The following is a 20,945-nucleotide window of genomic DNA, read 5'->3' on the forward strand; positions in this document are numbered from 1 at the left end:
ATAAGTACAAATAATCCGACCCAGGATCTAAAAGGCTAAGATTGTGTTGTAAATTGATACAATTTCATAATAAATCAAACAACATGCTTTGGCAAACAAGAGCCTCCTGCCTGAAAGATCATATAGCAAAGAAAGTGGAGAAGAGGATTCGCATTAAAAAAATAAAAAATAAAAATAAACAAACAAACATAATTTAAGCACGGTCAAATCATTAGATGCTCATACACAGTGTGACAAGAAGCATATATTATAACTTAAAACTGTTGTCAAATTCATGTTGAAATAGCGCACACACTAAACGAATGCATAGAAATAACACTTTAAAGCTAGCACTGGTGGTAATGTAACAGGGACACAGGATGATTGCCTATGTACTATTAAAAAGAAATCAGTTCCAAAACCCTGTCCAAGCCACATGGTTAAATAGTTTTTTTTTTTTTTACATGTAATACAGGCTAAACACTGAGAACTGATGGTGTAATGGCCCTATGGCGACTAGACCAAGCTGCTGACAAGTATTTAGTAACAGCATTTGCTACCAGTGCGGAGAAGGCATATTTGCAAATTCTATGTGCATTGGCACGATCATTTAAAGAAAGTCTTGCACAGAGGGATGATCAATTTTTCCTTTGGAATCTTATATAGGGGGCAAAAAAAAAAAAAAAAAAAAAAGAGCACATGTTCAGTTGAACCCATGCATAAATTACACCTTTTGCACTTATTGGCCTCAGGGCTGTTCTGCGGCCACGGGGCAGTAAAAGAATTAACTGGTAAGGTGCTGTATCTGAACTGAAGGAATAAAGTGCAGGCACGTGCAGGTATTGGCAGTTCAAGGAATTGCTCAGGCCATGGCTCCAGTTTAAGGAGCAAAAAGTCTGATGTTAAGCGACCCACCCCTTTATTATGAAGGATCTGCTCATTGGCCTTATCCCAATATCTTAATTTGGGTAGTGAAATAGCGTTAGGTGGGATAGAGTCTGGCCTCTCTCAAAATTGGGGGGGGAAGCCCAAATCATCCCGACTAATTTAATCTCCCTCAGCCAACTGACCTTTTTCCAGCTACTTTGATTCATTATTAGGTCTTTAATTGCCTCACAAAAAGGTTCCAGTTCCTCTGTCCTCCAGAGGTGGATACAATATAAGAGTGGGGTGGGGAGGGGGTCTCAAGCCCGCTACATCTTTGATACTGTTCATCCCAAGATCTAGTCTGAGGGGGATCATCGGTGTGCCCTTCATCATCATGGCTATGTGTCTAATAAAATTGTTCTCTTTAATTTGTACAGCTATTAGCTGTCTTTGAAAACCCCATAACTCTGCACCATACAGTGCAGCATCCCGGACCTGAACTTTGTAGACTTCTACAATGGGGTTTAATGGGGGGCTAACTACAGCTCTGGCTTTGCGATCCAGAGCTCCTCCTCTTTGACATATATGTGCTCCTTTTCCGATATGTGCATTCCATTTACCAGAGTCCTTCAGCCTGATCCCTAGATAGTCCAACTCGTTGACCCTTTCCAATGAAATAGAATTTATTGATGTGCTAGCTTTCACTTTCTTCTTGCACAGACTAAAAACCATAAACTTGGTTTTCCCCCCCGACATTGACCTCCAAGCCGAAGTCTCTGCAGAATAAAACAGAATTGGTCAACCAAATTTTGCAATCCCAAGGGTGATTTTGCCATGATGATAGTGTCATCCGCATAAAGCAACCCTTGGATTTTCTGACCTGCCAACCTAGGTGAGTCATTATTACAGTTTGTTAAATACTTAGTACACTTATTTATGTATAAAAGGAAGAGGGTGGGGGCAAGGACACAGCATTGCCTCACTCCTCTCTCAATAATAACTGGGTCTGTTAGTTCACAATCCTTGCCACTTCTAATTTGGGCGAAAGTACCTTCATGAAGTCGGACAATAAGGCTTAAAAGGCCTCTGGGGACTCCCATGTTAGTCAGTGTCAACCATAATTTGTTCCTGGGTACCAGATCAAAGGCCGCTCGGAGGTCAATGAAAGCCACATATACATTCCCACCTCTGATATCCAAAGTCCTCCATTTGGTTGCTAGGAACCTCAGTGCTTGATCTATTGTACTGATCGCAGGTCTGAAACCTGCCCGTAAATCAGATATGGCCCCACTCTCTGTAATCCACTCTAAGGGAAACAATCTGCTTCACAAACATTTTTTGGAAGTTATCAAGCAAGCTTACTGGACGATAGTTGAATGGATCACAGGGACTGCCCTTCTTAAAAAAAAAAAAAAAGGAGGTGGGGGGGGGGGGGGACACTCTTGGCTCCTCTCAATGTGCAAGGAATGGGTGCTCCTGCAGCAACTGCATTGCAAACCCTCTTCAGGTAAGGGGCCCAGATATCGGGGTTTGATTTGTAAAGATCACCAGGTATTTTTGTCGAGGCCCGGGGCCTTTCCCCACTTAAGGGATGCTATTGCTGCCTTAGTTTTGGCTAGGGAGCCACCCATTGTTTCTTTTCCCAACTCCTTTGTGCCTTTGATAGTTCCAGCTCATAGCTCTCTCTTGACTGTCTTATTGGCTCTCTTATCCCCCTTCTCAGGTCCCTCAACAATTTGTGCTTGGCTTCCCTGCATGATTGAACCACCTCTCACTACACCTGATTTTTTTGTTTTGGCAACGACTTCTTTAATAAAAAAAAGTTATTTTAGGGAGTTGAATAGTACCGTATGTACAGCCAGGAGCCTGCTATCATCCTCACATAAATGGAGCATAAGCTTCATTTGATCTGCCAATAGGCAGTATATTGCTGAGAGGGAGCTTAGTGAAGAGCAGACAGCTTCCCACTTGACATTCCATTTGTTGTTTGTCATGGTGAGATGCTGCGCATGGTCCCTAGAAACAGGGGCCTATATTATGCATAGCAGACCCGTGATAGATAGAATCAACGGGTCATGGTTGCTTTCTTCATGTTCTTTTGCCACCATATCGACCAAATGCCCCTACAAACGAATGTCTAGTAGAAGGTAATCAATAGGACTCTTATAAGCTCCACGTCTGAAGGTGGGGGAAGGATTAACATCTGAATAGGTGCGACCGTTGCAAGCATGGAGACCATGTGCAAGTGTAATGTCAACAATTTGATAAGCCATTCTGCTCATTCTACGACTTTAGTTCATTGCTAGTTGAGGGATGCCCCAAAGGATGTCCTCTTCTTGGTGAGGATCTTGAGCCAATGGATAAGGCTCAAAAGTGGCATTAAAATCCCCTGCAATTAGAATATAGTGAGTGGTGAATCTGCTGGATAAAATATTGTCTAAAACAGTTAAGACATCAGATTCTCAATGGCTGCCCACACTCTCTCTATATATATATATATATATATATATATATATATATATATTCACCAAAAGTAGTTTTTTTTTTCCCCCCTTTGGATGAACAGTATTAAACCTTGTAAGTCAGCACAGCCCATGTCCACTTCCTTGGCCTGGGACTTGAGGGAACTGCTAGCCCATATGAGTAACCCCCCCCCCGAGGGTCTTCCAGAAGTCACCCTACGTGCTGGAACCCAAAAACTCTTACAGCCAAATCTATACTTGGGCTCCAAGGCCCATATCTCTTGAAACATGGCAAATCTTTGAAGGAGACACAATCTGGAATTCACATTTTGGACTCCAGCCTGGCTATGTTCCAACTAAGAACAGTAACTGGTGTGTCATCCTGAGCTTGTGGTGCAGTCTGTATGGGGCTCATAGAGTTCAAGTTGCCCCTTGGATCTACCACTAAACTACTTGCTCTAGGTCCCCCCCACCCCCCCCAACTTCTTTAACTCCAGTAGTATCACACGCCCCGATGGATTCAAAGCCAGCCATGTTCTGATCAAGTACAGTGACCGGTGTATAGTTCTGGGCTAGCGGTGCAATCTTTGAGAGACTCATAAAATTCACGTTTGCCAATGGTTCTTCTTCTAAACTGCTCACTCTAGATCCCTCAGGTTCTTTTTCTCTAAAAATATCGCAACTCCCAAGTTGTTATTCTCAGCCCCCTTATCCCAAGGATTCCCTGTGTGACTTTGGCTTTGTGTCAATCTGCATCTGAAAGGGAAGGTGAAGGTTGCCTACATTCAGACTGTAGCACGTGGTACACATGGGAACAAGGGGTACCTCTAGAGCCATATGTGAGACCACTGGGAGCGAGTTCGGATACTGGGGGATAAAAAGTTGAGTTAACACAAGGAGACCCCTCCTGCCAAGGGGCTAGCTCTGCAGGAGTTTGAGAAAATCTGTTGGACCAAGGCAGGTGAGACAAAATTTATAGTAATACAATCTCCCACACCACACTTATTCAGCAGGCCCACCCATCCTACCCTCCTCACCATTAATATTGAAGATTCCATAAAAATAAAATGCAAAAACCTAGCATTAACATATACCCAATGGATGACCTTATTTTTCAACTCTGTATAAGTCTCCACACTATTTGCTCGGAGCCTGGGTAAATTTGTAATTACAAGCACATATGGACAAGATTCCAGAGGTAGATGCAAAACTAACTGGGTCACATAGTTGGCAGATCCAACTCTGCTAGACTCCATGTCCGTCGCTAAAGAACCAGGTAATTGACGCTTGTGGACATTTTAGGCATCTTAGACATTAGGTTAGTTGTTGGGGCAGCACCATGAACTCCCCCATTAAGAGTAACTACATCATTGGAACAGCCTTCCGCTGGATTACATCCCGGTCCAGCAATCAAACTCACCTTAGATTGGCAGGAATGAGTACAACATCCCTTAGGTGACGTGCCCTCAACGGAGTGTGAGGGGGGGCTTACCACCAACGCCAGAGGGTTGTTCCAAAGTTGAGAGCTGACAGTGGGGTTGTGAATTAGCTTGAGGAATAGTGTCAGGAATAATGTCAGACATTCAAGGCTGAGCCGCGCCCCACCCACCATTGTTACCGGTTTCAGATCTGGAGCCGATGCCCGTGGTGCGTGCACGCTAATTTCTTGGAAAAATATCACCACGCTTGCTTTCCCCCTTTGATTCTAAAACTGGTGCACCAGCCAGGGGGCCCGGTGATGGCAATGCACACAGTAACCCCAACCGAAGCCACAGAAGGGATCTCCTGGGTATTGTCTGAATAGTTTGTTAATAGGAGGGCCAGATTTGACTGCACATGTTGGGGCTGCAGAGGCTGTGGGGGGTAGTTGTAGAGGGAAGGAGATTGGAGTCAATGGTGCCGGGATAGACGGCGCTCAGCCATCTCAATCTCTTTATCTAGAGCTCCCACAGCCTTCTGTAGGAAGCGGTCGAGAGTTTTATTAATTTTAAGGTTATCTTGAGCTCTCGTCAACCCATCTCTCACTTCCACCCCCTTGTGCTCACAGAGCTCCTCCTCCCACAAGGGGTGCAGCACTTTTTTTTTTACCTCCAGCAGCCCTCTCAGTCTTGGAATGATGGGGTGTTGAATTATAAGGCTCCGGGAAACTAGAAAGTTGCAACCTGGAAGAAAAAGGGTCTGTTTAAACCAACAGATAGGGACCTTGCAAGCACACCCAGAAAGAGGGCACTTGCTCACTGGCCAACGCAAGGGCCACACCAAAAAAAGACCACAGCTGTACTTCCTCCTGCCAGATTTGCCTCACGAGCACTTTACGCCACCAGTCGACTCACCAAGGAGAGATGAGAAAGAAGAAACCAATCTTCAGGTACTACCAAGATTTCTGCATATGCAACAGCTGCAGCAGGACTCCTCTTTCTCCCACCTCGGGCACGGGAGGCGCATGGGGACGCTGCATAGGCAGATGGAGCACTCATCCGGCTTCAGCTCCAACAGCAGCGCATGGAGATCCCCCTATCAGCGTCACTGACTAAGTCCGGGTGGACGGGTGTTATTACAGGGCAGGTGTTGTTACAGGCCCAAGGGCTCCCGTGGCACTACATTGGCGTCCTTTAGGTTCTCAATTCAGTCTCTTCCTTCTGGTGTTCGCTCAAGCAAAGACGGATTCGCAGTTGCTGTGTCTCCGTGATAGGTAGAACAGAGGGTTGTAAGTGATCATTTAGCTGTGCTTAAGCCACAGCATTACTAACAAGGTAGGGTTTGAGGGACCATAACACATTATTACCTATAGAGCTCTACTGGGTGGAAACAGCATTTCGGGGCTACTTCATTGTAAGAATGGGCAAAGAGCTTGAAACCCATGGGCCACATGCAGCAGGGTCTCGGACACTACTTTTGAAGATTAGGTGACATTGTTTGTGCAGTAGAATCACGGTCGTAAATGGAGTCAGATATGGAGGTTGCATTAGAGACTGCTACCTTTCATGAGAGCACCTTTGATGTACAGTGTAGGAGATGGTGTCTGCACTGGCAGGAGGTAAACCTTCTGAGGTTTCTTGGGTAGCATGAGCTGTGCGTTTAGGACGTCTAGCTTTAGTCTTAACATGACATATTGTGGGTTAAGAAATTGGAGGCTATTCAGGTAAAATGAAGTGAAGTGTCCAAGAATTAAGTTAGGAGGCCATTTTGGGGGCTTTCGGAGCAGGCGTTTGGAATTAACACAAAACAGCACTATCAAGAAGAGTACTAAGGGGAATGATAGATGATGGTCTGCAAACGTTGTACCATCTCATCAAGACAATCAAGCTTTGTGCTGCTATTAAACAGTTCTTATAGAGAGTAAATGAGAGAAGTGTTCTGGACAGTAACTGTGGCAGCAAAAAAATCAGAGATGAGTAATCACACTTCACATGAACTATGCCTATGGATAGTCAAGCCCTTCAGTGAACAGTCAATTTGTGTGGTGTTTGAGTGTGACTGGGCCAAAACATTGGTTAACAGAGAGAGGCTCTATCAACAGGGGGTGGTGTCTGCTGGGAGGGGAATTTGTCCTTTACAGTATTTCGGCCTTTGTCAGTCTCAGAGTAGCTTTGGTCACAGCCACCTCAATTTATACTGGTATTACATTACACTCATTGGACTTATTCCACAGGGTTACTGAGTGACAATGGGAAATGAGGGAGAGGAGGAAAGGTGCAGTACTAAGCAAAGATAGACATGATATCAGTATTGATGTCCTTATTTGAGGCATGTATTAGGATATCAAACACTCAGGTGATAATAAAAAATAATAATAATAATAATGATAATAATGTTTGATATCAGATGATTGGATCATGGCCTCCGATTTTCATACTAGATAATGTGTAGCTCACATTTCTGGTTACTGTAGAAATAAACCAGAAAAAAAAAAAAAAAAAAAAAGAATTGTTCATTGTGGGTACTTAATGGATTTTTCATTTGATGTAATTTTTGGAAGTGCCACCTATTTAATTTTGTTTATTAGATGAACTTTTTCCAAAAATGGAGCCGACGATTCTGCATATGAATGATTTTTTATAATTGTGTTCACTCTCCACTTTCCACAGGCTTTTGGATATTGTGCAGCCTTTTGGTGCTTTATCGAGTTGCACTGTTTTTTGAAAATTATTGCTCCGCGTTTGCCTGGTTCACGGTTTGGCTAGCACGCTGTTTAGAGTGCACGTGATACAATATAACCAGACTCCCTTTGAAGAAGAATCTTTACGCTGCACCACGCCGCTGTGATACAACGTTTTCCCTCCCGTGTGAGTATCGAAGCTACTGAAGAGAGTTGGATGACCTCTCGGAGGTAAGGAGGATTTCCCACGGGGTGGCTCAATGGAACTTATTGGGAATTAACCGGTGTTCGGCTCAAATGGACCATTTTAGTCAAAGATTTGAAATATCCGCTTAAAATTGTGTATTTAAAGCTCGTGTGATTATTTTTGTAGACTGTGATTGACAAAATGCATTGGCTCCTTTGACTTTATTTACACACGCTGTCCCGTTGTTTTCAGTCCGGTTCTTTGGATAAGACTTTTATACGTTTCTCAAGTACACATTTTTGGAATTTCATTGGTTTTTCTTTCTGATTTTTGTTTTTGACCTTTTCTTGCCTTTTGGAAAACTTTTTTTCATCGTGAAACTGTTATTATACATGCTTGCACATTGAGGATTCCGTCTAATGACTGTTATTCTTGTTGTCTCCTCCCGTTTTTTACGTGATTCCACGTTAGAACTTTTGAATAATCGAGTACAATATGGCCAATCGGAGAGCTTTGTGGGAACAGGCAGCTACTACTCTATTTGATAATGCTCCAGGAACATCAGTTGTTATAAATCCGCAAACTCGTACTGCAGCGAATATTATTTTTGAATTGGAAAAGGCACGGATTTTAGAATTGAAAAAATGGTGGGAAATGACCTCATTGACCAAATATATAGAAAACGGTCGAGTACCACGAGGTCTAAGAATTTTAATTTTGCCCACTCTTGGGGATATCGATCCCAATCTATTGGAACAATGGAGATTGCATACATCCGATTGTTCAGTCAAATTGATGGACACTTATTCAATCTAAACGACGTATGGAGGAACAAGCACATAAGATTGAACAGTTAACAAAAGAATTAGAAAAAATGGGCAACTCTCAAGAAATACAACAATTATTGGTGAAAATGGAAGAACGTATTACAAAAAAAAGATGAAATCAAAACTCGTAAAGCTTTGAAATTTAATAGAGACAAAAAAAGATTATGAAGTAGGAAGAATCTATACATTTGCTCGAAAATACAATACACAGAGCACAAGATAAAATTGTAACAGATGGCTCAAATGTGCCAGTGAATTTGGTGGATGAGAGTTCTGATGTGAGTTCATCAGCTGATGAGGCCTCTACAAATAAATTGGAATTTCACAGAGAAATTAGATTATTACAATCAGTCACGCCACAATCAAACAGGAATAGAGGACGAGGTCGAGGAGGCACAAGACGCGGAGGGGGAAGGGGAAGAAATTACAAACATCAAGACTAGAGGGGGATCTTCAATTTGATAATTCTAACATCATTGTAAATATTTCTAAGGTTCAATTGACCCAGAACCAAGAACGTATTCTCAACCTAGGGTTGAGTTTTTGTCCGGATGTACATTGGGATTATGTTGACACTAGAATAGAACTATATAAATTCACACGCAAGTTGCGTTTAATGAAGCACTTTTCCAATAAAACACGGGCAATCACATCAGGGTCAAATACAAATGTGGGTAATCTTTCTGGGTTCCATATTAATGATATTCCCGATCTAGTAGAGATTGGTAATTTGAGCAGTTCAGAAGATACCATGAGCAAAAACAAAGGTACTGAATGAAATTTTGAAAACCATGGGATTTATAACAGATCAGACTACCTCTAGTGCACTAAAACCTTCCAGTAGATTTAATCCACAGCTACCTACTGGTAACTTGATTGATACGTTTTACGAATTGGTGGTTGAGGATATTGATCATTTTCTAAATGATCGGAATGGCAATAAAGTGAAAAAATTCAAGAGAACCAACTTTTCAGCCTCAGATTGGAAAGATTTAAATGAGTTGAAATCCAATAGCAAGATTGTCATCAAGCCCTCCGATAAAGGAGGTAACATCGTAATCATGGACGTAGAAAGTTATGTCAAGGAGGCTCATCACCAACTATCCAACAAGCATCATTATGAAAAATTGGGCACTAATCCAACTACTGAATATCAAGCCATTTATTGGAAGATGCTAGATACTTGGTGTTCTAATGGCCTCATTGACCAGAATGAGTATCTCTACTTGAAGGTCGTATTTCCAAAAATTCCCTGCATTTACTTTTTACCAAAAATTCATTAAAAAAATCAGACACATCCCCCCTGTCGACCAATAGTAAGTATGAATTCCTCCCTCCTAGAAAATACTTCCCGTTACTTGGATCTCTTTCTGTGTCCCTATGTAACTGAACTGCCCTCATATCTGCGAGACACAAATGATTTTTTAGCCAAGATTCACAATATTCCATGGCAATCTAATTTTATATTGGTCACTATGGATGTGACCGCCCTTTACACCTCCATTATGCATGAATATGGTATTCAGGTCTGCAGACATTTTTTAGGTACCCGCAAAATTGAATTTCTTCAACATACTAATATGCTTTTAACCATGCAAAGATTTTGCCTCACCCATAATGTTTTATTTGATAATCAGTATTATTTGCAGAAACAAGGGACAGCAATGGGAGCTTCATTTGCTCGCACATACGCAAACTTGTATATGGGTTGGTGGGAGAAGGAGATAGCTTGGTCTGCTTCCAACAGCAAGTACATGGAACAAGTGGTGCTGTGGGTCCGATATATTGATGATCCCTTTCTCATTTGGGATGGTGATGAACATTCTCTGGCTCAATATACTTAACAAAGAGTTTAACATCTATTTAGATGTAAAGTATAGTGCTCATACTATAGAATTTCTTGCTGTTTAGATAACAGTCTATAATGACATTTTACAGACAACCATATTTCGCAAACCAACTGCCTGTAATTCTATCTTGCATGGAAATAGCGGTCACACCAAAGCTTTAAAATGGAGCATTCCATATAGTCAATTTTTACGGGCTCGTAGAATTTATTCTGATGAGTGTTTCAACATTGAAATTGCCACTATGACACAGATTTCTAGAAAGAGGCTACCCCTTAAAGATCCTAAATGATGATCACCTGAGAGTGTTGAACATGTCCAGAGAAAAACTGCTTTTTAAATCTGGAGGTAACAATGACGATTGTCAAGATGATAGATCTCGGCCCAGACTTTTTCTTGAATTCAATTCCCAGCATCCCAATTGAATAACATCATACAAAAAAATTGGCATGTTTTGAGACATGATTCTTCCATTAAAGATAACATAGGTTTACATCCTGAGATCACATATTGTAAAACTCAGTCATTAGGTGATCATCTTACTAGAAGTCTATTCTGTGCCAAAGCTAATCGATCTTGGCTATCTAAAAAAAGTCTGGATTTTTGGAAATGTGGTCATTGTAAATCCTGTTCATACGCACAAAATACCCATTCATATACTACATTTGAGGGCAGAATATGTGAAATAACTGATAGTATTACCTGTGATACTGAGTATGTTGTATATGTGATTGAATGTGGCTGCCACAAAAAATACGTTGGCAGTACCATTCATAAACTAAAAGTGAGGTTTCTACAACATCTCAGAGCAATCAAAAATCATGATCCGTCTTATCCCTTAGCTAAACACTTCTGGGATGTTCATGAAGGCAATTGTAGCTCTTTGACATTTTATGGTATAAAAACCATTGCTTTCAACCCCCGGGGGGGCAATAGAACTGCTCAGTTAAGACAAACTGAATCTAGAATGATTCTATTATTAGGTTCCGAAAACCTGTGGGGTCATAATTTGGATGCGGAACTCTATGTACATTTGTGAAAATGTAAACTTCTGTAGTCTCTATTTATAAGCAATGAAATTTCTATATATACTAAGTAATATTTGACATCATAATGAGACCTTTTATTGGATTTTGTGATTATAAATATTGGTTCGGGACTAGGAAATTGGTTATTTTTAGTATACAAGTATGTGTGTGTGTATATATATATATATATATATATATATATATATATATTCTTTTTTTTTCACCCAGACTACCACTTTTGCACAATATTGAAACTATTTTTAAGCAGCACTTTTGGGTGATTATCAGGCGGTCTATATTTGTATCCACGTCTTTAGAACAAATTGGTCTTTCCTTTTTCATCTCTTCATTTATAGAAATCCTGTGTTTGAGTCATAAGACCTACATTAGAATATGACTCTTTCGGTCGATGTATGATTAACATTAAATAAGGTCTTAATCCTTTTTGGGGGTTATTTAAATTTAACATATGAATTTGGCATTATTGTTATGATGAATTGAGATATTTAATTGTTGGCATTCATTATGATATTTGTAGTTATTAATGTATATTAATTCATTATTTATCTCCTTTAAACGTCTTTTTTATCATCTCTTGTATATACAGGTTGGATTTATTTATTCTATTTATAGAATGCATATACTGATTGTATTTATAAATTGATCGATGTTTATATTATATTGCATATAGCTAATTTATAAATAAATTATTTGTAATAGTTAAGCTAAAATTCGGTATTATCCACAAAAGAAAATATTCATATATGGTTTATTATTTTCTCCATAATTTGTTATCAACAATTGGAAGAACATACATCGAGTAACTATATTAGAATAGGATGACACAAGGGATCATATGGAGTGTGATATTTGGAATCTGACCTAAGTACACGGACTAAAATCGATAGTTTGAATTTAAGACTAATACGTTATAAAATGGCCGCCCTTTTGCACATTTCTCTAGCTATGCTGCTAAAATCAAAGAAGGACTAGAAAATTTAAATAGTTAGGTGCAAAAATGTCCGCCAAAGTCCAGTTGAAGGCTGTTGCCGAAACGAGTCGACATTTGGCCAGGACAGCGTGTGTTTGTTGTTCATTGTGGGCACTTAATGGATTTTTCATTTGATGTAATTTTTGGAAGTGCTACCTATTTAAATTTTGTTTATTATATGAACTTTTTCAGTAAAATGGAGCCGACGATTCTGCATATGAATGATTTTTTATAAATGTTTTCACTCTCCACAAGCTTTTGGATATTGTGCAGCCTTTTGGTGCTTTATCAAGTTGCACCGTTTTTTGAAAATTATATATCTTTATTTTCATATTTTTTTGTTTTTTTGCAGTTTGGTGCAAAATCTCCATTGGGGTAACATGAACATGCATGTGTTAACCCTTGCTGTAATCGAAAAATTCAACTGAATGCAAATTAACACTGAGGTGCCACGTTAGCAAGCAATGTGGAAACACATTTATGTGCAAAGACACCCATAGTGCAACATGACTAGAATATACTATACATTTTAAGGACCAGTAATCAAATTCATGAGTACTAACCACATTTAGGGGGCAAAATTTACCTTGATGCAGCACGATTCTTAAAAACGGATATAGTAGTAAGCATTGGCAAGGCCAATAGGTCTCACCTTCTTGATCCACTGGCTTTGTCGATGCTTTTTTTTTTCCCCAGATGCTGGGCAGCATCATGGGCCAAAAAAATGTATAACTGGTCAGAAGATACAAATGCGCAAATTCTGGTACTGCTGGTGGGCACTTCATTCCGTATGCATGCATCACCAATGTAATCATTTTTTTTTATTTACAGTCCTTAGTTGACGGGCGTAACTCACAGCAGTACATTTAAAAGTTTAACTTTCATATGTTAAAACTCATGAGAAGCGGAACAGCAGCAAAAGGCAGCGGCCGAATCCCCCCATAAAATGTAGATCAGGACTAAAGGTGGAGCTCTGGAGAAGAAGATAAGGGTAAACAACTCAATGCAGGGGGTTGGAGGAGCATTAGATGAGGTGAGGGGGGGGTGTCAAGTTATAAAAAAAAAAAAATTAAAAAAATAAAGAGAAGAAGAGCACAGGTCGGCTAAAACGTAGACATGCAAAATACAAGCGAGTTGGAATAGTTTTCACTGCAAAAACTGGCTGAGGAGCAAAATCTCGTAAATTTCCCTATTTAAGGGATTTGGTGCAAAGTCCAGAGAAATGGAGCAATACATTTAGGTGCCAAAAAAAAAAAAAACACGAAGGTATGGAGTGAATAAAAAGTATAAATAACATGCTTTCTATTTCTCACCCTATGGTTTAACTTTGCTGTAAATTTCTACATGATAAATGTGATGCTTGTTTGTGCGAAGGTTACTTTTCTAGTCACCACTACAAAATATTCTACTGTTTAACTGCACATTGTCCCTGTGGGCTAATGCAAAATGTGAACAATACTTCAAATAAGCAACGGCTACAGCAGACTCCCCAAACAAGCGAACGGTTGGAAAGGGAGTTCCAAAAATCAATGTGTGTATGTTGATAACAGGAGGTGAGGCAAGCAAAGCAGTCCGTAGTCAGACCTACAGTAATATATCAAGACCCAGCCAAAAGCTAATGATATGACTGCTGGAAGCACTATCATTAACACAATCCTCGTAAGTACACACCCACACAGTGACCCAAAAGCAATACCCTGAACACAAACTACTCTTGAGTACAGGTCAAAAGAGAATGTAATTTAGCTGAGGATGCAGAGGACTTCCTATCACACGGTGGGCGAACATCCCCAAATTGGATAGGCAGGGATGCAATAAGGAGGTAAGCTACTTTTTTTTGGGAATGAGTAGGACTTCTGAATCCAAGTACAAAACATATTACTGATTACTAAACAGAAACTAAGCTTTACTCACCTTTACTCAAAGTGTATACATTCCAGCCTTGAGCACCATTCTGTTGCGTTTTAGGATTACCAGTGGCAGACGGAGGTTTAAGGGCAGGAAGGGAAACTTAACGTCTACCAGCTCACTCTGAACCACGGAGGGAGAATAATGACTTCAGCAACCGTGTATTAACAAGGCAGGACGCGTGCAGCATTTAGTTGTCCAAACCTCCACAATGTACATCTGACATACCCGATAGTGAACTCAAAAGTTAAATGCTGGAGAGTAAAAACAACAAGGGACAGCAAGATGATGAAAATCATAACTTATCCGTGCCACACGATATAGTAGAATTAAGAGCTGTGCCCTAGTCTCAGTGATCATAGCAGAATCAATGACAAGGTCCCCTAAGTACACTGACAACTAAAAAAATAAGAATGTGGCTCCTCCCAGTGTGGGAGGCAGTGTTTACAAGGTGAGCCACAACAGTACAGGCTTCGGTGTACTGCCCACTCAGTCATGGGCTTAGAAAGGCACCATCACCTTTAAAAACGTGCGGACAACGTAACCTTATTTCAAGAAAATAAATGATGACCACCTTAGGTGCCAACTAACGCCCAGACTACATATGACCATAGTTCACTTGAATTCTTGGGAAAAAAGAAACAATTCAGCTTCACAAATGTTTCACATCAGTCTGCTTCATAGCTGGCAATCAGGCTACAGACCCCCTAAGAACAGAAACAGTACTTAAAAACACTGGGGAAGATGCCCTTATCAAAGTGGTTCCCAAACTGTGGTTTGCAGACCCCCAGGGGTCCGTGACACATTTCCAAGGGGTCCGCAGCCCGGGGCTGGGAGGAAGGCAATTCTCCTCTGACAAACACTTGCATTTTTTACAAATATTTATTGCTTCCCTTGAACAGTTTTAAAAGCACTGCAAACTTCCCAAAAATAAAATCGTCAAGATGACTCTAGTGATTAATGTCCTTGCTGGAGGGAGAGAGAGTGACAGAAGTTTTGCCTAGTGGCAGTTTTGACTCAAAAGGAAGAACAGACGGTTAATATGCCTGCTGCAAAGAACCTGTATCAGGCAAAGAACAGTATTTTACGTGCATAGCACAGTGGGTTACTGCTTTTGTTTCTTTAAGTCACAATCATAATCTAGCACAGTGAGCTATGAACTGCCATTAAGGAGCTGCATGCAAACTGCAAGGCACAAATTAGAAAGTTATTTTTTTCCCTAGCAATGCTAAATAAGGTTTGCTTGCATAGAAATACATTCTTATTATTAAAGTCGATGCTAACCACTGTGCTGTGTTCTGAATCCTGAGTTTGTGCTTCTCCAAACTAAGCACTCTTAGAAAATGCCTACCAGTGTGGATGACGTGAATCCTACACCTTGTTTTCCCCTGTAAAGTGCTCTCACTCCCTACACTGGTATGAGAGTTGCTATAAAACAAATGAATTACATGTGATAGAGAGGCTATGGAGAGATGAGAGGCTCTTATGATTGTACTTCCTTTCCCCACTACATATTTATGTGAAAAAACGTTCTCAGATTTATATACCTAAAGATAAAAACAGGAATCGCTTGGGAAATGTTGAATCTGACCTGAGGATTCCGCTTTCCTAAATAAAACTGAACTTTGAGAAGTTAGTTGCTGAGATGCAGTGCCAACCTTCCCATTAAAATGTTTCAATTTTGCATATTTTTCCACTATAAAATAATTATATTGTTAGTAATTCGAGTGTGTTTGGTGTGCACCTGTTTGTGTATTTTTTTCAAATTACTGTTTTGATGTTTGAAATTTAAATCGTACAAGTTGCTTGGGAGTCCCCGACTTTCAGTAATGACTCAGTGGGGGTTCTCGGGAGTCAAAAGGTTGGGAACCACTGCCTTATCACATTAAAAGAAGGTACCATTGAGAATACAGGGAGTGCAGAATTATTAGGCAAATGAGTATTTTGACCACATCATCCTCTTTATGCATGTTGTCTTACTCCAAGCTGTATAGGCTCGAAAGCCTGCTACCAATTAAGCATATTAGGTGATGTGCATCTCTGTAATGAGAAGGGGTGTGGTCTAATGACATCAACACCCTATATCAGGTGTGCATAATTATTAGGCAACTTCCTTTCCTTTGGCAAAATGGGTCAAAAGAAGGACTTGACAGGCTCAGAAAAGTCAAAAATAGTGAGATATCTTGCAGAGGGATGCAGCACTCTTAAAATTGCAAAGCTTCTGAAGCGTGATCATCGAACAATCAAGCGTTTCATTCAAAATAGTCAACAGGGTCGCAAGAAGCGTGTGGAAAAACCAAGGCGCAAAATAACTGCCCATGAACTGAGAAAAGTCAAGCGTGCAGCTGCCACGATGCCACTTGCCACCAGTTTGGCCATATTTCAGAGCTGCAACATCACTGGAGTGCCCAAAAGCACAAGGTGTGTAATACTCAGAGACATGGCCAAGGTAAGAAAGGCTGAAAGACGACCACCACTGAACAAGACACACAAGCTGAAACGTCAAGACTGGGCCAAGAAATATCTCAAGACTGATTTTTCTAATGTTTTATGGACTGATAAAATGAGAGTGAGTCTTGATGGGCCAGATGGATGGGCCCGTGGCTGGATTGGTAAAGGGCAGAGAGCTCCAGTCCGACTCAGACGCCAGCAAAGTGGAGGTGGAGTACTGGTTTGGGCTGGTATCATCAAAGATGAGCTTGTGGGGCCTTTTCGGGTTGAGGATGGAGTCAAGCTCAACTCCCAGTCCTACTGCCAGTTCCTGGAAGACACCTTCTTCAAGCAGTGGTACAGGAAGAAGTCTGCATCCTTCAAGAAAAACATGGTTTTCATGCAGGACAATGCTCCATCACACGCGTCCAAGTACTCCACAGCGTGGCTGGCAAGAAAGGGTATAAAAGAAGGAAATCTAATGACATGGCCTCCTTGTTCACCTGATCTGAACACCATTGAGAACCTGTGGTCCATCATCAAATGTGAGATTTACAAGGAGGGAAAACAGTACACCTCTCTGAACAGTGTCTGGGAGGCTGTGGTTGCTGCTGCACGCAATGTTGATGGTGAACAGATCAAAACACTGACAGAATCCATGGATGGCAGGCTTTTGAGTGTCCTTGCAAAGAAAGGTGGCTATATTGGTCACTGATTTGTTTTTGTTTTGTTTTTGAATGTCAGAAATGTATATTTGTGAATGTTGAGATGTTATATTGGTTTCACTGGTAATATTAAATAATTGAAATGGGTATATATTTTTTTTTGTTAAGTTGCCTAATAATTATGCACAGTAATAGTCACCTGCACACACAGATATCCCACTAACATAGCTAAAACTAAAAACAAACTAAAAACTACTTCCAAAAATATTCAGCTTTGATATTAATGAGTTTTTTGGGTTCATTGAGAACATGGTTGTTGTTCAATAATAAAATTAATCCTCAAAAATACAACTTGCCTAATAATTCTGCACTCCCTGTAGATTTGGGCCTTTGTCGATCCTAATCTACAGTAGTCCAAACATTTTGAACAATTAGCCTTGCTCGGAATCACTGGTGTATATCGAAACATACCAAGGCTAAAAACAACTGTGCTTAGACAAACAAATATTGTTAGAAACTTTAGAACAATACACAGTGCATGGTCCTGAAAAAGCCAGAAGAAAAATAAATGAAGTTGAGCTTGTCATTAGCTGCCAGTGCAACCGAGGGTCAAGCTGAAACTCATCAGAATTATGCATGTGGCCTGTAGGAGTTCTATTATGTACAGAAACTTGCCTAGTCAGAATGACTTCAAAGTTGCTGTTTGTGAATGTTACCTCCCACCTTGACATTCACTAAAATTAACAGTAAAAATTATTAGACAAGAATTGTAAATGCCAGTAGGTCTGCCTTTAAAGGAATATTGTATGGTAATTGGAAGCATTACAACTGAATAACATGGGAATTAATATGTATGTGTGTATAAGCAAAGGACTGTGGGATAATATTGCTGTAGATTAAAAGGTTTGGCTTAACAGTGCAACTGTCACCAGAACTAAAAATCAATTTAGATTAATGAATGCCACCCTCCAACACGTGCTACAGCCAGAGAAATACAAACACCATTAAGTATCTGGTTATATTAATGAACTAGCAGCATTACAATACCATGTGCGCCCCTGAAAATTCAACCTCATAGTGCCGGATAAACAAAATCACAGCTTCCAGAAAGACAAAACAATTTATGTTGAAGCATACACTTTCTGTCAAATCGAAACATGCATTCCCGACTCCCAAAATGTAGGTGGTGCCAAAGACCCTCTACAGTAATGCTCAATTGTCTGACAACACCTGCGCTGTCAAGACAGACCATAATACAAATTAGCTGTACGAGTTAAAGTCTTAGACCAAAGATTGCCATCGCGAAACTGTGATTAAATAGACCGAGGAGAAGTGTGTAACCCCATTGGTCATGATATGCCCGCCAACCAACTTCCTCAAAGTAGTATGAGTTTCACGAAGCCCGAATACTCTCGAGTTACACTAGCCTTGTGACAAACATTCCGCACAAAACTACTCCTGATGGGAAATCCGAGGGAAAAGTAGAAGACCATGAATCAAGATCAGACTTCAAATACCTTCTTCAAACTCCACTTACGTAGTCCTTGTGCTAACACCTGCCTCTACAACCTCAACTAAAAAATTCGCCCCATGACTAGTAACTAATAATCATATGAATCACTGTACTGTTGCGTGAAATAAGCATTTGTATTGTTTGTAATTTTACGTGCCGGGACAGATTGTTAATCACGAAGCTACTAACACAGAATAGTAAAATGGTTTTCGGACATGGCTCGGATCTAGGTGCGACTTCTGCAATCTACTCTGTTCGCGAGAGCAAACGCAGCGCCCTCTATCAACTGCCCTTATCCTAAGACTGTCACAGAGTGGCGCTCCACTTCCAAAAGTGTAATTTCTCACCAAATTGGGGCCTAAAACATGAATACGTTGAGTCGTTTCGCATATGCCCTTTTCCCACGAGTAAACAGCACGGCATTATATTACACAGTCTTATAAGGTGGCGAAAGAAACGTCTCATCTTTCAGGGATATTGAGGGGCATCTTATAGTTACTGTAAAGCAACTGGTCTGTGCAATGGGGCAACTGGGGTGTCTTCCCCCTACCTCGCCCGTTCTATAGACATCATGCACTGAAAGCAGAATGAAGTGGACGGTGGAGCACTTAAGCTTAAGACCAAGCAGCTACTGTCTCCCCTTCCATGCAGCTTGCTCTTACCGCATATCAGTGGGCCGATCACATACAAATAATATGAAAAAATGGTGGTGATGGGGTATGGGGGTCCAACAAGCTTCGAATCATTTAATAAATACAAAATAAAATAAACCCATGCAAGCGTGTGCGCCGAACCTGAACAGTTTTGACATCAAATGTGTATTATGGGGGAAACAAGGGGTGGAACGTGGCTGGAGAACTTATCTGGACTCTTTTCGCTGTTTTTAAACAGTCGACACGACCAGGCAGTTGTGGTATGGTGGGAAATTATGATAATCGCTTTATCCTTACAGCTCAGAATACACTCATGATTCAAAGTCATTCACAACGATCGCAATAGCCTGTTGACTTTAGTGCCACCCGCGGCAACTCATAAGGGGCTGGACAGCTCCTCTGAATCTCCAGACCCACAACACCCAAACTGTCAGAGCTGCAACGACGGTTCTTCGCGGCGGAAACGCTGACCCAGGTTCATCCTTCCGGTTACGCTCATAGTACTTGGTTTACGTTTTCAAGGATGACAAGACAGCAATTTGGAGCAAAGAAAAGTTAGAGCAGTATGGCAGCGTTGCCTTTCAACTGTTTATCGAGAATTGAGCAAACTCCCGGCTGCAGATGACCCAAAGAAACACCTGTAAAGAAAGTGTAGACGACATGTGCCTACTACGTGAGTGTCACTGGGTCAGCAAGAAGCTAAACAGTCACGCCCCAAACCTCCCCAAACAACACTCTGAAGGACGGAGTTAAGGTTGGACATTACCGTCACTCCTGTACACTCCGCTACAACTAACATGGGCAAAAGAAAATTCCAGAAACTCACGCGTTTGGTGTCTCTCCTTCCCCCGCAGAAGTCAGCCGGTCTCCACCGGCGTCGCCTTCTCCACTGGGAATCGCTAAAAGTTGCAGGTTATCGCCTAGTCAACCCGAGTCACTGCCTTACGGCTCCTGCACTCCTCTTCCGCCCTCTCAGACAAGTCTTCTTCCCTCTTTTATTTTTGTTTTCAAACCGGGCCTCTGGCGCTACCTGTCCTCCGCCATTTGCCTTTCGATTCCGTCACGACAGGCTCGACACTAAACTCTTTGCAGCCAATGACGGTGCCCCTTACTCAGCACGAGCCGGGGAGGAAGCACGCAGGCGCTAACGGACTCCCGCTTACGTAGACAGAGTAGAAGGACGAAAACGAATTTACGAAGTGACAGCCATATGTGAAGGGTTACCTTTCCTGGTATTTGCAACTGATTGTGATGAAGTTGAGTATTTCACAGGTTTTCAAAGGGACGTAAAACTATATATAGCATAGGTATGTTGTACGTTTCTGCAAGTCAACGAGGAGATTAGACTAAACCAGAGCTTCCGACTTCGGAACTGGGGAACAGGTCATGGCGTCGGCTCAACATCCTGTTATTCTGGGCAACTCTTACCGTGCCTATACGTGTCTTAAGATAAATATGAACCTGGCCTTGTGCAATTTAATTTGATCAA

The 20,945-nt window shown here is 41.1% G+C and overlaps 1 protein-coding gene across 4 annotated transcripts in view; it reads right to left on the reverse strand.

Moving 5' to 3' along the window:
• Nucleotides 1–20,527, reverse strand: part of WAPL (WAPL cohesin release factor) — a 769,297-nt gene extending 748,770 nt beyond the window's left edge. For 2 of the 4 annotated variants that reach the window (XM_069240591.1, XM_069240590.1), the window contains exon 1: nt 20,283–20,527. The gene's annotated coding sequence lies outside the window, so the exon portion shown is untranslated. The remainder of the gene's footprint in view (nt 1–20,282) is intronic. The other 2 variants (XM_069240593.1, XM_069240592.1) reach the window with 1 other exon arrangement.
• Nucleotides 20,528–20,945: the final 418 nt, after the last annotated feature.

The sequence above is a fragment of the Pleurodeles waltl genome, chromosome 6 (assembly GCF_031143425.1).
Source record: "Pleurodeles waltl isolate 20211129_DDA chromosome 6, aPleWal1.hap1.20221129, whole genome shotgun sequence".
Lineage (NCBI taxonomy): Eukaryota > Metazoa > Chordata > Amphibia > Caudata > Salamandridae > Pleurodeles > Pleurodeles waltl.